The following is a 13373-nucleotide window of genomic DNA, read 5'->3' on the forward strand; positions in this document are numbered from 1 at the left end:
GGGAGACGTGAGATTTAAGCACCGGTCTTTTACAGTTTTCACAACTTTAGGTTGGAAATATCCGGCCTTTCAAATTCTTTGAAGTCAACACATTCTGTTGGTGGTACTGTCTCTTTAAAGTCCTTGGAGTGAAGAATTCACAGTGACTATTCCTTTAAAAAGCATGAACACAAGTTCAGCAGCCGATAACGGAAGGAATTCACGCAAGATCATGCACACTCTCTCCCAGAGCTCACATGATATGCTTGTCGGCGTCCAGCCGCAAAACCGATCCGCGTTTTTGGAGAATAATGTGCAAATGAGGAAGTTGATACGTCGGATGCTGCTAGCTTTAGCGTTTCGCATCTCCCCTTTCGTGAATCTGTTGCTCTCCCTTGGCGCGTTCTGGCCTAAGATGATCTTGCCGATTGACTGTGAGTTAGGAGTGACGTATTATCCACACTGACTGCGCGTTAGGAATGACGTATCTTGTTCGGACATCCTGGTCGGCCAGAGGTAGAGTAGCGCTGGGGTGCTCAAGATGTTCTTGTAGATTGCTTGTGTATAGGAAATGACGTACTTTTCAAGAAGAAAACAAGTCGCGTAAGGCGAAAATACAATATTTAGTCAAGTAGCTGTCGAACTCACAGAATGAAACTGAACGCAATGCCATTTTTCAGCAAGACCGTATACTCGTAGTCCACCGCTCACGGCATAGGCAGTGAAATTGACAAGAAGAGCGGGGTAGTAGTTGCGCTAAGAAGGATAGCACGCTTTTCTGTACCTCTCTTTGTTTTAACTTTCTGAGCGTGTTTTTAATCCAAACATATCATATCTATATGTTTTTGGAATCAGGAACCGACAAGGAATAAGATGAAAGTGTTTTTAAATTGATTTGGACACTTTAATTTTGATAATAATTTTTATATATTTAATTTTCAGAGCTTGTTTTTAATCCGAATATAACATATTTATATGTTTTTGGAATCAGCAAATGATGGAGAATAAGATAAACGTAAATTTGGATCGTTTTATAAATTGTTATTTTTTTTTACAATTTTCAGATTTTTAATGACCAAAGTCATTAATTAATTTTTAAGCCACCAAGCTGAAATGCATTACCGAAGTCCGGGCTTTGTCGAAGATTATTTGACCAAAATTTCAACCAATTTGGTTGAAAAATGAGGGCGTGACAGTGCCGCCTCAACTTTCACGAAAAGCCGGATATGACGTCATCAAAGACATTTATCAAAAAAATGAAAAAAACGTTCGGGGATTTCATACCCAGGAACTCTCATGTCAAATTTCATAAAGATCGGTCCAGTAGTTTAGTCTGAATCGCTCTACACACACACACACACACACACACGCACAGACAGACACACATACACCACGACCCTCGTTTCGATTCCCCCTCGATGTTAAAATATTTAGTCAAAACTTGACTAAATATAAACAAGTCGCGTAAGGCGAAAATACAATATTTAGTCAAGTAGCTGTCGAACTCACAGAATGAAACTGAACGCAACGCAACGCAGCAAGACCGTATACTCGTAGCATCGTCACTCCACCGCCCGTGGCAAAGGCAGTGCACGTGGAATTGACAAGAAGAGCGGGGTATTCGTTGCGCTGAGAAGGATAGCACGCTTTTCTGTACCTCTCTTCGTTTTAACTTTCTGAGCGTGTTTTTAATCCAAACATATCATATCTATATATTTTTGGAATCAGGAACCGACAAGGAATAAGATGAAAGTGTTTTTAAATTGATTTCGAAAAAAAAATTTTGATAATAATTTTTATATATTTAATTTTCAGAGCTTGTTTTTAATCCGAATATAACATATTTATATGTTTTTGGAATCAGCAAATAATGGAGAATAAGATAAACGTAAATTTGGATCGTTTTATAAATTTTTAATTTTTTTTACAATTTTCAGATTTTTAATGACCAAAGTCATTAATTAATTTTTAAGCCACCAAGCTGAAATGCAATACCGAACCCCGGGCTTCGTCGAAGAGTACTTGACCAAAATTTCAACCAATTTGGTTGAAAAATGAGGGCGTGACAGTGCCGCCTCAACTTTCACGAAAAGCCGGATATGACGTCATCAAAGACATTTATCAAAAAAATGAAAAAAACGTTCGGGGATTTCATACCCAGGAACTCTCATGTCAAATTTCATAAAGATCGGTCCAGTAGTTTAGTCTGAATCGCTCTACACACACACACACACGCACAGACACACACACACACATACACCACGACCCTCGTCTCGATTCCCCCTCTATGTTAAAACATTTAGTCAAAACTTGACCAAACGTAAAAAAGAGAGAATGCTTCATGTCCTACAGGCTAAATATTTCGCCTCTTAAGGACAAGATATGGGTTATATGATTCGAGTTTTACGCCCTCACGGCTTTTGACGAGATACACAAGTGTATGCGTGTTTAGGTAGTACCAGCCATCTGCACTTATGGCAGAATGACCAAGATCTTTTACGTGCCATTGTGGTGACACGGGGGTGGGACATGGCTTCCGTCTCTGGGTCTGCACATAAAGTTGACCCGTGTCCTTCCCGGCCCGAATTCGAACCTGCGACCTTCCGATCACAAGTCCAGTGCTCTACCAACTGAGCTACCGGGCCCCCAAAAATACTTTTCAAGACTGACTCTGCCTTAAGGCCTTTCTGAATTTAATCTGAAGTTGACTTCGTAAAGACCAAAGGTTCAGTGCCAACGCGTCGTGCAGCCGGCTTTGTGAAGTAGACTTCGCGAAGTCGTATTCGCCCAATCCAGCCTATATCAGGCTTTAGGAAAGATGTATCTTTATATACTGTTCAAAAAAAGAAACGCATAGCTTGTAATATTTGGTTAATTTAGTTATATGGCTACAAGGATAGCCACCAAACTGCAGAAAATGTTTATCTGGTCGTCGACCTTTCGTCCATTGCCACAAGTGAGCTCTGCACGTGACGCATGCGTTATCAGTGGCTACAATGTCAAAATTGCTCATTTGGCAAGACCACTCGTCATGCTTCAGTGTAATCTCGTGAAACTCGGGGAATATTGAGCTCTCACCATGTCTTCCAAAACCCATAAAAGCGGATTGTTCGCCACAAAGAAATCAGACGACAATTCAGCGACGAAAGATGGCCCGATTGAGCAGAGAAGACCGCCAAATTGCATTGGGTCGTTTACAAGCAGGCCAAAGTCAAAGTGCAATCGCCAGGCACTTCCACGTGTCCCAGAGCACCATCAGTAGACTGTGGGTCAGGTTTCAAGCCACTGGCTCCGTTGCTGACTTGCCACGAGCGGGAAGACCAAGGGCGACAACTGCTGCTCACGACCGCTTCATACGGCTCCGCCACCTCCGGAATCGTTTCCTGTCGGCCTCATCTTCTGTCCAGGCTCTCCCCGGGCCACACCGATTATCGGACCAGACCGTGCGGAACCGCCTGCATGAAGCTGGTTTGAGAGCTCGCAGACCTCACAGAGGAGCTGTCCTCACCCGCCGCCATCGCCAGAACCGAGTGCAGTGGGGCAACCAGCACCTTCGCTGGACCGTCCGGAATCACTGGAGACACGTGTGGTTCAGCGACGAGTCCTACTTCCTGCTCCAGCGACATGATGGTCGGAGGAGGGTCTACCGGAGAGTAAACGAACGTTACGCGCCCAACTGTGTGGATGAGGCACCCGTTCATGGTGGTGGAGGCGTCATGGTGTGGGGGGCGATCAATACCGCTGGAAGGAGCACCCTGGTGCACGTCCAAGGGCGCATAACTGCCCAGCGATACGTGGGGGAAATTCTGCGCCCACACGCCTGTAAGAGATTTGAAATAAAGAAGATCCGTATTTATCCTTATTAATCTCCTTCCAGATTCTTTATATGTGCACACACACACACACACAGTCAATCATCTGACTCCCGCTCAGAAGTTTAGGAAAGCAGAGAGAAGATTAGAAGAATTTGTAGTCTTTCACCAACTCATTCTTTCCAAACAATAGCCAATGGTTTAATTAGAACATACAAATTGGTTTGTTTCTGACATAGCAAATATCAACTCATTCCTCAAATTCTCAAATACTTTCTTGCTTACAATAATCAATTCATGACCTTTTGAAACTCATTCATTCATTGTCCACGACCTTTTGAAACTCACTCATTCATTGTCAACGTCATAACATATTTACAAGGACAAGAAAGCAAATAAACAAAACATAACTTTTACGTTATGTAGAGGTGACGATGTAGCTAGCCTTCAACCTTACGGCCTCCATCGCACCCTCGCCACTCTGGCACCACCCCGCACAAGTCAGACTGGGGCGGCCTGTTACAAAATATAACACCCTACTGTAACAACTAACAATATTCAAAAACACACCAACCGAGCACAAGAAAATTATACGATTCCGAAATTATTCAAGTACACAAGTCATGTCCGCGCATACAAAAGAAATGTTCAAGTTCACACAAAACTAGCAAAGTACCTCATCTTCCAATATGGCGGCACCCATACAAAAGTCCAAGTCATCCCGGCAATGTTTCCCGGTTCCAAGGTTGACATCAAGATCAAATGTTTTCTTGCAAAGTTGACATCAAAACCAAGAGCAGGTTTTCTCATCCGAGAGCCCAGGTCGAATGACTTTCAATTGTCAGGCAGTTTACAATCACAACTCACAAAATCAGGCGGTTGCGATTATAACGCGAACAACTCGCACAGTTGTAAATTCACGTGCCGCGAACCCAGTTTGACCGTCCGTAGCTAACCATGGAATTTTACTGAACTGTTAAAAGTTTCCACTCTCAAAGTTAAACCACTCCTGACAACCTCTTTGTATTACAAAAAGCACTAGTTATATCCCTTCAACTATAAACACCATAACCGCCATTCATTACATCACCCCTTTCCCCGATTAAAAAAAAAATGTGAACCCAAAATGAACATTTTTTTTTCAAAAACTGTACAAGTATAAGTATTCCAGTAACAAAACAAAAATTTTAAATACATATAAAAAAAAAATACATAAATAGATTAATAAATAATCAAAGCATAAGGAAAACATTTATTAAATACTCTGTCCGTTCCCAAAGAGTGCAATCAGTTTACAACCAAAAGACAGTGCCATCCACCAAAAAAGTGACGAAAGCCACGAGGCTGTCCTTAAACATGAGCAACAATGGCAAGCATAATAAACCACATTTACGCCGCCGTGTAGATAATCACCCACTGTGTTAATCCACAACAGTTATACTCATGGACATTCAGCAATGTTCGCCTATTACTGAATGCAATAACATTGACGTTCTTGGTACCAAAGATCGCCAACAAAGTTTGAGTAGCCCCCGCTAAACTCAATACAGTAAACCTCGACTACAACACAAATTGGTACTAGCATCAAAATATCCAAACAAATTTTTCCAGCCAGATTAAAAAAAATAATCACAATGTGAAAAAAAAAACAAGAACAAAATTAAATTAGTTCTTAACACATACACAGCATATCAACACTCACAGCACAAAAAGTATTGTCCTTGTTGATTGCAGAAAGTCTTTTCACTGTCCTTTCAATCATCATGTTCCATTCACTTCGTCAAGCGTGACAACACATCAGCCTCAAAATTCCTGACTCCAGGAATTGGCACTACTGTGAATGAATACTCTTGGAGAGACAGAGCCCATCGCAACAGTCGGCCGTTGGCAGTTTTGGACTGTCGTAAGTACGTCAACGGTCTGTGATCAGTCTCAACAAAGAAATGTGAGCCAAACAAGTAGCGATGGAATTTGTCAACTGCCCACACCAACGCTAGGCACTCTCTCTCCACAGTAGAGTATCTGGTTTCTCTTTCCAGCAGTTTCCTGCTGGCATACAGAACTGGATGAAGGACGTCGTCATCATCAGGCTGCATCAGGGCTGCTCCAATCCCCGTGGAGGATGCATCCGACCGCACTGTGAACGGCCTGGAAAAGTCTGGCAATCTCACCAGTGGTTCAGACGACAAAATTTCTTTGACCCTGTCAAAAGCCATCTGACACTCTTTTGACCAACGAACTTTGTTTGGTTGGTTCTTCTTTGTGAGTTCTACCAGGGGGGACACAATAGACGCGAAGCTTGGGACATAGCGCCTATAGAAACTGATGAGCCCTACCAATGACCGGACTTGTTTCTTTGTGGTTGGGACAGAGACATTCAAGATTTTGGACACTTTGGAGGGAACTGGACGCATGCTACCCTCCCCAACTATGTGACCCAAAAACTCAATAGAGTCAAACCCTGCCTCTACTTTCGACGGTCTCACAGTCAACCCATGTTTTCCCAGTTCTGTCAACAGTCCGTCAAGTGCCTCTAGATGCTCACACCAGTCTTCTGTGGCTACAAGTACGTCATCAAAGAAATGAACAGATTTGAACCTATCCAGATCCAACATCTTCATCATCCTCGCGAAAGTACTTGGTGCTGTACTCATTCCGAACGGCATCTTCTTGAACTGATATAGACCTTGAGGGGTACGAAAAGCCGTTTTTGCTCGATCAGACTCTGCCATCGGAATTTGCCAATAGCCCTTAGCCAGATCAATCTTCGTGAAATGCTGCCTGCCCTGCAATGAAGCAAACAGAACTTCCGGATCCGGTATTGGCTCAGCGTCAAACTCCGTAATCTTATTGAGGTGTCTGAAATCGATGCAAAAACGAGTACTTCCGTCCTTCTTCTTGACTAGAACAATAGGAGACGAGAACGGAGAAATAGACGGCTCTATTACGTCTAGATCTAACATCTTTTTCACTTCTTCTTCAACCACTTTCTGAGACTCAAATGGTAACGGATACTGTTTCACATTGACCACAGTACATTCAGGAATCCTCACCACATGCTGCACTAGGTCACAAGTACCAGGCAAATCCGTCATTTTGTCCTGATGCTTCTGAAACACCGCCTGCACTTTTTGTTTTGCCTGCATAGACAAGTCAGGACTATAGACCACATCATCTACATTCTCAGTCTGAACTGTGGGAACTGACTGTAGTTTGACTTTCTGAATGTCTACCTCCTCTACTGCACTGGACCCACTGATCACTCCCAATGTGGCAACAACTGGGTTCTGACCAACAAACGACACCACACAACCAGACGACTCTTCCGATTTTCCTTGGCCAACTTTCTCGAACAGGTCATGCAACGTTTTGTCATCCATTTGCATTTTGGACAGTTTCTCAGCATTGATATCAAGTTGGGGAACTTTAGCGGTCAACAGCGGTCTAAAAGGACGTTCTTCTCTAGCTTTTTGACCTCTTGTCTGGACTGCGCTAGTAACCTCGACACATCCAAATGTACATCCCTGTATTCTACCCAAAATGACGTCACATACTGGATTGTCGATCACACATGCCTCAACACTTCCAGAAAAGTATGGTGTATCCAGACTCACAATCGCAATGGGTAACCGAACCAAATCCCCACTGAACTGTCTACACACCTGTACCTTCCCAGTAAACTGATCATCTCTCACTAGGGACTTCCTGACCCCAACCGTGGAACACCCACTATCCAACATGACCGTGACCTCACTACCATTTAAGGTACCTTCACATGTCTGAATAGACTCGGGAAGTTCATCACGACCTGAAAATCCTACTGACGCCACAGACTGCTCGTCTTCACTACAGCTGGACTCTTCAACAGTGACAACGGATACTGAAGCAGTATGCATTTTTTTGGGACAATCTGCCAACTTGTGCGAAGTATCTTGACACCACCAACACTTCCTCTGATAGTTCTGACCACCTCTACCTCTACCAGCTTGACTAGCACCTCTGCCACCCTTATTATCAGGAGAGCTTTGTTCTGTCGGTGGGTTTGTGTCAGCCTGACTATTCTTCTTAGAAAACCTGTGACCACCTCGACCACCTGACCCTGAATGACCTCCTCTCCCACTTGGAAGACCGACATTAGCCAACAGAGGATCACTAGAACCTTTTGCTGCTAGGTTTTGACTAGGATGTGCTTCCCTGTATCTCTCAGCTGCGTCTATCATGGTTTGAGCATTAGTATGCTTGTCTTCTTTCAGAAAAGTAACCAGAGACGACGCACAACTAGACAGAATCTGCTCTCTGAGCACCAAGTCACAGAGCAAAGCGAAATCTGTGCCAACTCCAGCCATATCTGTCCATCTAGTAAAAAATCTTCTCATGCGGGAGAAAAAGACATGCATGGTTTCACCTGATTCAGGTTTGCATGAGCGAAACTGCGTTCTGAAACCTTCTTCAGTACATTTGAATCTCTTCAACAAATGCGCTGACAGTTTGGCATAGTCATTAGTATCTTCTACTGGTAACTCTTGAAAATAATTCAGAGCACGACCTCTGAGTAGAGTAGGCAAAATCAAAGCCTTCTCATCCTTTGACCACTTCAAGCTAGCTGCGTGCTTATCGAAGCGATACAGATAACTCTCAATGTCATCTGATTTATCATCAAAATAGGGAATCTTGGGACGATTGGCCAATTTATTCTTGCTTGCTTTTTCAACCAACTCGTCTGCTCGCAACTTTGCCTCCCTGTTCGCCTTTTCTTCTTCAATATCGAGACGACGATTTTCAATTTTAGCTTGTTCAGCTAACTCTCTCTCTTTAAGCTCACGTGCAGCAGCGAGTTCTTTTTCTTGACGAAGATTTTCAATCTTAGCTTGTTCAGCTAACTCTCTCTCTTTAATCTTAGCTTGTTCAGCTAACTCTCTCTCTTTAAGCTCACGTGCAGCAGCGAGTTCTTTTTCTTGTAGAGCAATATCATTTTCTCTTTTTCTTCTTGCTGCTCTTTCCTCACGCAAATTATCCTCCACATACTTGTTCAGTGATGCACCATCTTTTCCTAAGGCTTCACCCTCCACCTTAAACTGCGCTATCAAAGCTTGAACCTCTTCTTGAGATGCCATCGTGAACAAACCGCTATCACTTAAGCAAACTATGACTATCCACTACATAGAATGCTAGAGGGCAACACCAAGACTTAGCTTTGACTAACGTGAACGCAATAGTCCACTAAACTTTAGAATTTACCTGACTTCCTCAAGTTCAGTACTAAAGTGACACAGTCTAGGAAACCGATCAACCGAACTACAAGGGGAAACAATCAATACATTTGAAACTAGGCTCCGCTCAAAAACTTGGCCTAGGAACTAGACATACCCCCATTCCCATACACTTATGAATCAAGACATTGCTGACCCACAACTATTTACAAACTGTGTACACGTAAAAGGGAAAAATGATGTGTCATGTATTATTCACTTGTAGGTAAAACTAACCTACAGGGCGCTTCATGTAAAGTAGGGGGAAAAAAAATAACCTACTCACAAGCAAGAACCAACACTCAGAGAGACAAATTATTCTCAAAAATATATAGAATGTTAACTTGAGTGTCAGATAAGCAAATGACTCACTCCTGTCCAAAATATGTCGTTCAGTCAGGCACAGGATGCATCCGTCCACAGACCAAGGAGCTCCCTTCACAGACAGATGACAAGGATGTCCATCCTCCAGACTGCATGCATCAGCATCTGCGCAAAACCAAACAATACTTCAGCACTACAAGTCAATAATATAAAATAAGCCTAACTGCACTCAAGGGAACGCACCAAAAAAAAAAAATTAATCTTCAAAAATTTTCCAATTAATACAACCGCAAGCTCGCCAATGTAAGAGATTTGAAATAAAGAAGATCCGTATTTATCCTTATTAATCTCCTTCCAGATTCTTTATATGTGCACACACACACACACACAGTCAATCATCTGACTCCCGCTCAGAAGTTTAGGAAAGCAGAGAGAAGATTAGAAGAATTTGTAGTCTTTCACCAACTCATTCTTTCCAAACAATAGCCAATGGTTTAATTAGAACATACAAATTGGTTTGTTTCTGACATAGCAAATATCAACTCATTCCTCAAATTCTCAAATACTTTCTTGCTTACAATAATCAATTCATGACCTTTTGAAACTCATTCATTCATTGTCCACGACCTTTTGAAACTCACTCATTCATTGTCAACGTCATAACATATTTACAAGGACAAGAAAGCAAATAAACAAAACATAACTTTTACGTTATGTAGAGGTGACGATGTAGCTAGCCTTCAACCTTACGGCCTCCATCGCACCCTCGCCACTCTGGCACCACCCCGCACAAGTCAGACTGGGGCGGCCTGTTACAAAATATAACACCCTACTGTAACAACTAACAATATTCAAAAACACACCAACCGAGCACAAGAAAATTATACGATTCCGAAATTATTCAAGTACACAAGTCATGTCCGCGCATACAAAAGAAATGTTCAAGTTCACACAAAACTAGCAAAGTACCTCATCTTCCAATATGGCGGCACCCATACAAAAGTCCAAGTCATCCCGGCAATGTTTCCCGGTTCCAAGGTTGACATCAAGATCAAATGTTTTCTTGCAAAGTTGACATCAAAACCAAGAGCAGGTTTTCTCATCCGAGAGCCCAGGTCGAATGACTTTCAATTGTCAGGCAGTTTACAATCACAACTCACAAAATCAGGCGGTTGCGATTATAACGCGAACAACTCTCACAGTTGTAAATTCACGTGCCGCGAACCCAGTTTGACCGTCCGTAGCTAACCATGGAATTTTACTGAACTGTTAAAAGTTTCCACTCTCAAAGTTAAACCACTCCTGACAACCTCTTTGTATTACAAAAAGCACTAGTTATATCCCTTCAACTATAAACACCATAACCGCCATTCATTACAACGCCCTTCCTCTTCTGGCTGACCAGGATGCCATATTCCAGCAGGACAACGCTCGCCCGCACACAGCACGACTCACCACCCAGTTCCTCACCGACCACATGTCCAGGTGCTTCCCTGGCCATCCATGTCGCCAGACATGAACCCGATAGAACACCTCTGGGATGAATTGGACAGACGTGTGCGCAGGCGAGAAGAAGCGCCGGCAAATCACCGCGATCTATTGCAGGCACTTCAGGAGGAGTGGGACACCATCCCACAGCAAGATATCCGGCATCTGATCCAGTCCATGCCCAGAAGGTGCCGGGCAGTTGTTGCTGCTCAAGGCAGTCACACCCCCTACTGACTTGACAGCCTCGGCACCCAATCGTATTGATTGACTGATTGATTTGAAGATGCAAATGAACTGTGTGTGCATTCAACTGTGTCCATACCAAATTTCAAACAAATAATCTAAATATTGGATTTTCTGTTAATTTTTTCGAAAAATAAAACAAATTTGGCAAGTAGCAACTATGCGTTTCTTTTTTTGAACAGTATAGGTCCAGTATTTTTCTCTGATTCGCTCGACCAAAATACACAGATATACAATCACCTCGACCATCGTCTCGAGTCCAACAACAAACCAACACGTACACACACACACACACACACACACACACACACACACACACACACACACACACACATACACACACACACACACACATACACACACACACACACACAAGATTTGAAATGATCAGAGTTGATTTTATTGTGGTGCATTGGAATATGCAGAAAACAACAGTAATGGTACATGGAAGCAAAGAGCAAAAAAGAATTGAACCAATTAATGTTTTTATTTTGAATTCTGTTATTTGTTTGTTTGTTTGTTTGTTTGATTAGCTGGTAGGTTGGTTGGTTTCGCTAGTGTCATGCTTGCTTGCTGGGTTTTAAAACGCTTTCAAACCCTTAATTGTAAATAATAAAACACAAGCTCTTGTCGGTTATATCACTGATTCTATAGTTGGCTGGTTGTGTTTAGGTTTGTGTTTCATTTCAGAATGTGGTGTCTTCATCGGCGTCCCCAGGATGTAATGCAGCAACTGCATCCCCAGTTCAATTTCTGGCAGCAGATGCAAGTGCAATCGCAACGGGTTTCTCTGTTCAAGGTCTGTATCGCTTGAACCTGCTCCGTCCCCTTCGTGTCTTCGGCCAGGGCTTCTGTGGACATACACACACTATTCAAAATATCATTGTTTTGGGATTTGAACTGGTCTGAGGAGTGACCAACACTGGTGTTGAACTCCCTCCCCACTTGAATGTTTTGTGTACGTGTGTTTGTCGTCTGGTATTTTTGTTTTGTGTACGTGTGTTTGTCGTCTGGTATTTTTGTTTTGTGTAAATGTTGGATCAACAAAGTCAATCATTAAAGTTTTGTCTTCGATCTGTGGTTGCTTGTGTACATGCGCACGCCCTTCTGAATGTAGTGTCAGTGATCAATTTATTGTTGAACTAATTGCACTCCTTAGGGCAATTTTTAACTCCCTCTTTAGATAATTTTCAACGAGCGATCCTAGAAGAAAGTAGCACATTCTGAAGTCAGTTTATGTTACTTACCGCTTAGCAGTCATTACGTACTACCCGCCGTATTATTCTTCATTTCAGCAAAACGAAATACCAGCCAAAAGAAATAATATTAACAAAGAAAGAAAAAAAAAACATGTCATAGTTCTACGTGACGCAGTTATTACCAAAAGGTCTCCATCGGTACGTTTCGAGCGAAAAGAGAGCGAAGTTTCTTACCGTATGCCCGCACTACCACAGTCACTGCTGCCATCAGGAAAAGCAGGCTAACAATGTACTTCATTCTGAAACGGGACAACGGTGAAATGATTTCATCGACAATAACCTGTAACACACACACAAACACACACACACACACACACACACGCGCACACACACACACACACACACACACACACACACAAACACATGCACACACACCAACTCAAAATCTTTTCAAGAAAATGTCTCGATACCTCGCGGGTTTCAGGAGTTGTTGAGCTGCAATCTGTTTGGTATGAGAAGACCTTGTGGTTACGTGATAGCCACCTCTATTTATACCATTCCACACCCTTTTCCGACAAAGTAAATCGTGAGTATGATGAGCGCACAAATACACACAGACAGACAGACAAATAGACAGACAGACAAACTGACAGACGGACAGACAGACATACAGACAAACAGACAGACATACAGACAGACATACAGCGAAAGGCAGACAGATATACAGACAGAAAGAGACAGACAGAATTATTAAAACACACACACACACACACACACACACACACACACACACACACACACACACACACTGGCACGCATTAACACACACACACACACACACATACACACACACACACATTGGCACGCATTCATACACACACACACACATACACACACACACGCACGCTCACATACACACACACATACACGTAAGCGCGCACACACACACACACACGCGCGCACACACACACACACGCGCACACACACACACACACACACACACACACATATATATATATCTATATATTTACTGCAAGGATAAGCAGTAAAGGTCACAAGATATCCTTTAAATGGCCTTT

General features: G+C 42.7%; 1 long non-coding RNA gene across 1 annotated transcript; it reads right to left on the bottom strand.

Moving 5' to 3' along the window:
- Positions 1-11479: 11479 nt before the first annotated feature.
- Positions 11480-12926, bottom strand: LOC138979254 (uncharacterized). The gene is made up of 3 exons (XR_011459956.1): positions 12765-12926; positions 12529-12593; positions 11480-11946 (listed from the first exon to the last, which is right to left on the bottom strand). It is a non-coding gene; the product is annotated as an uncharacterized lncRNA (long non-coding RNA).
- Between the last annotated feature and the right edge of the window lie 447 nt (positions 12927-13373).

The sequence above is a fragment of the Littorina saxatilis genome, linkage group LG10 (assembly GCF_037325665.1).
Source record: "Littorina saxatilis isolate snail1 linkage group LG10, US_GU_Lsax_2.0, whole genome shotgun sequence".
Taxonomy (NCBI): Eukaryota; Metazoa; Mollusca; class Gastropoda; order Littorinimorpha; family Littorinidae; genus Littorina; species Littorina saxatilis.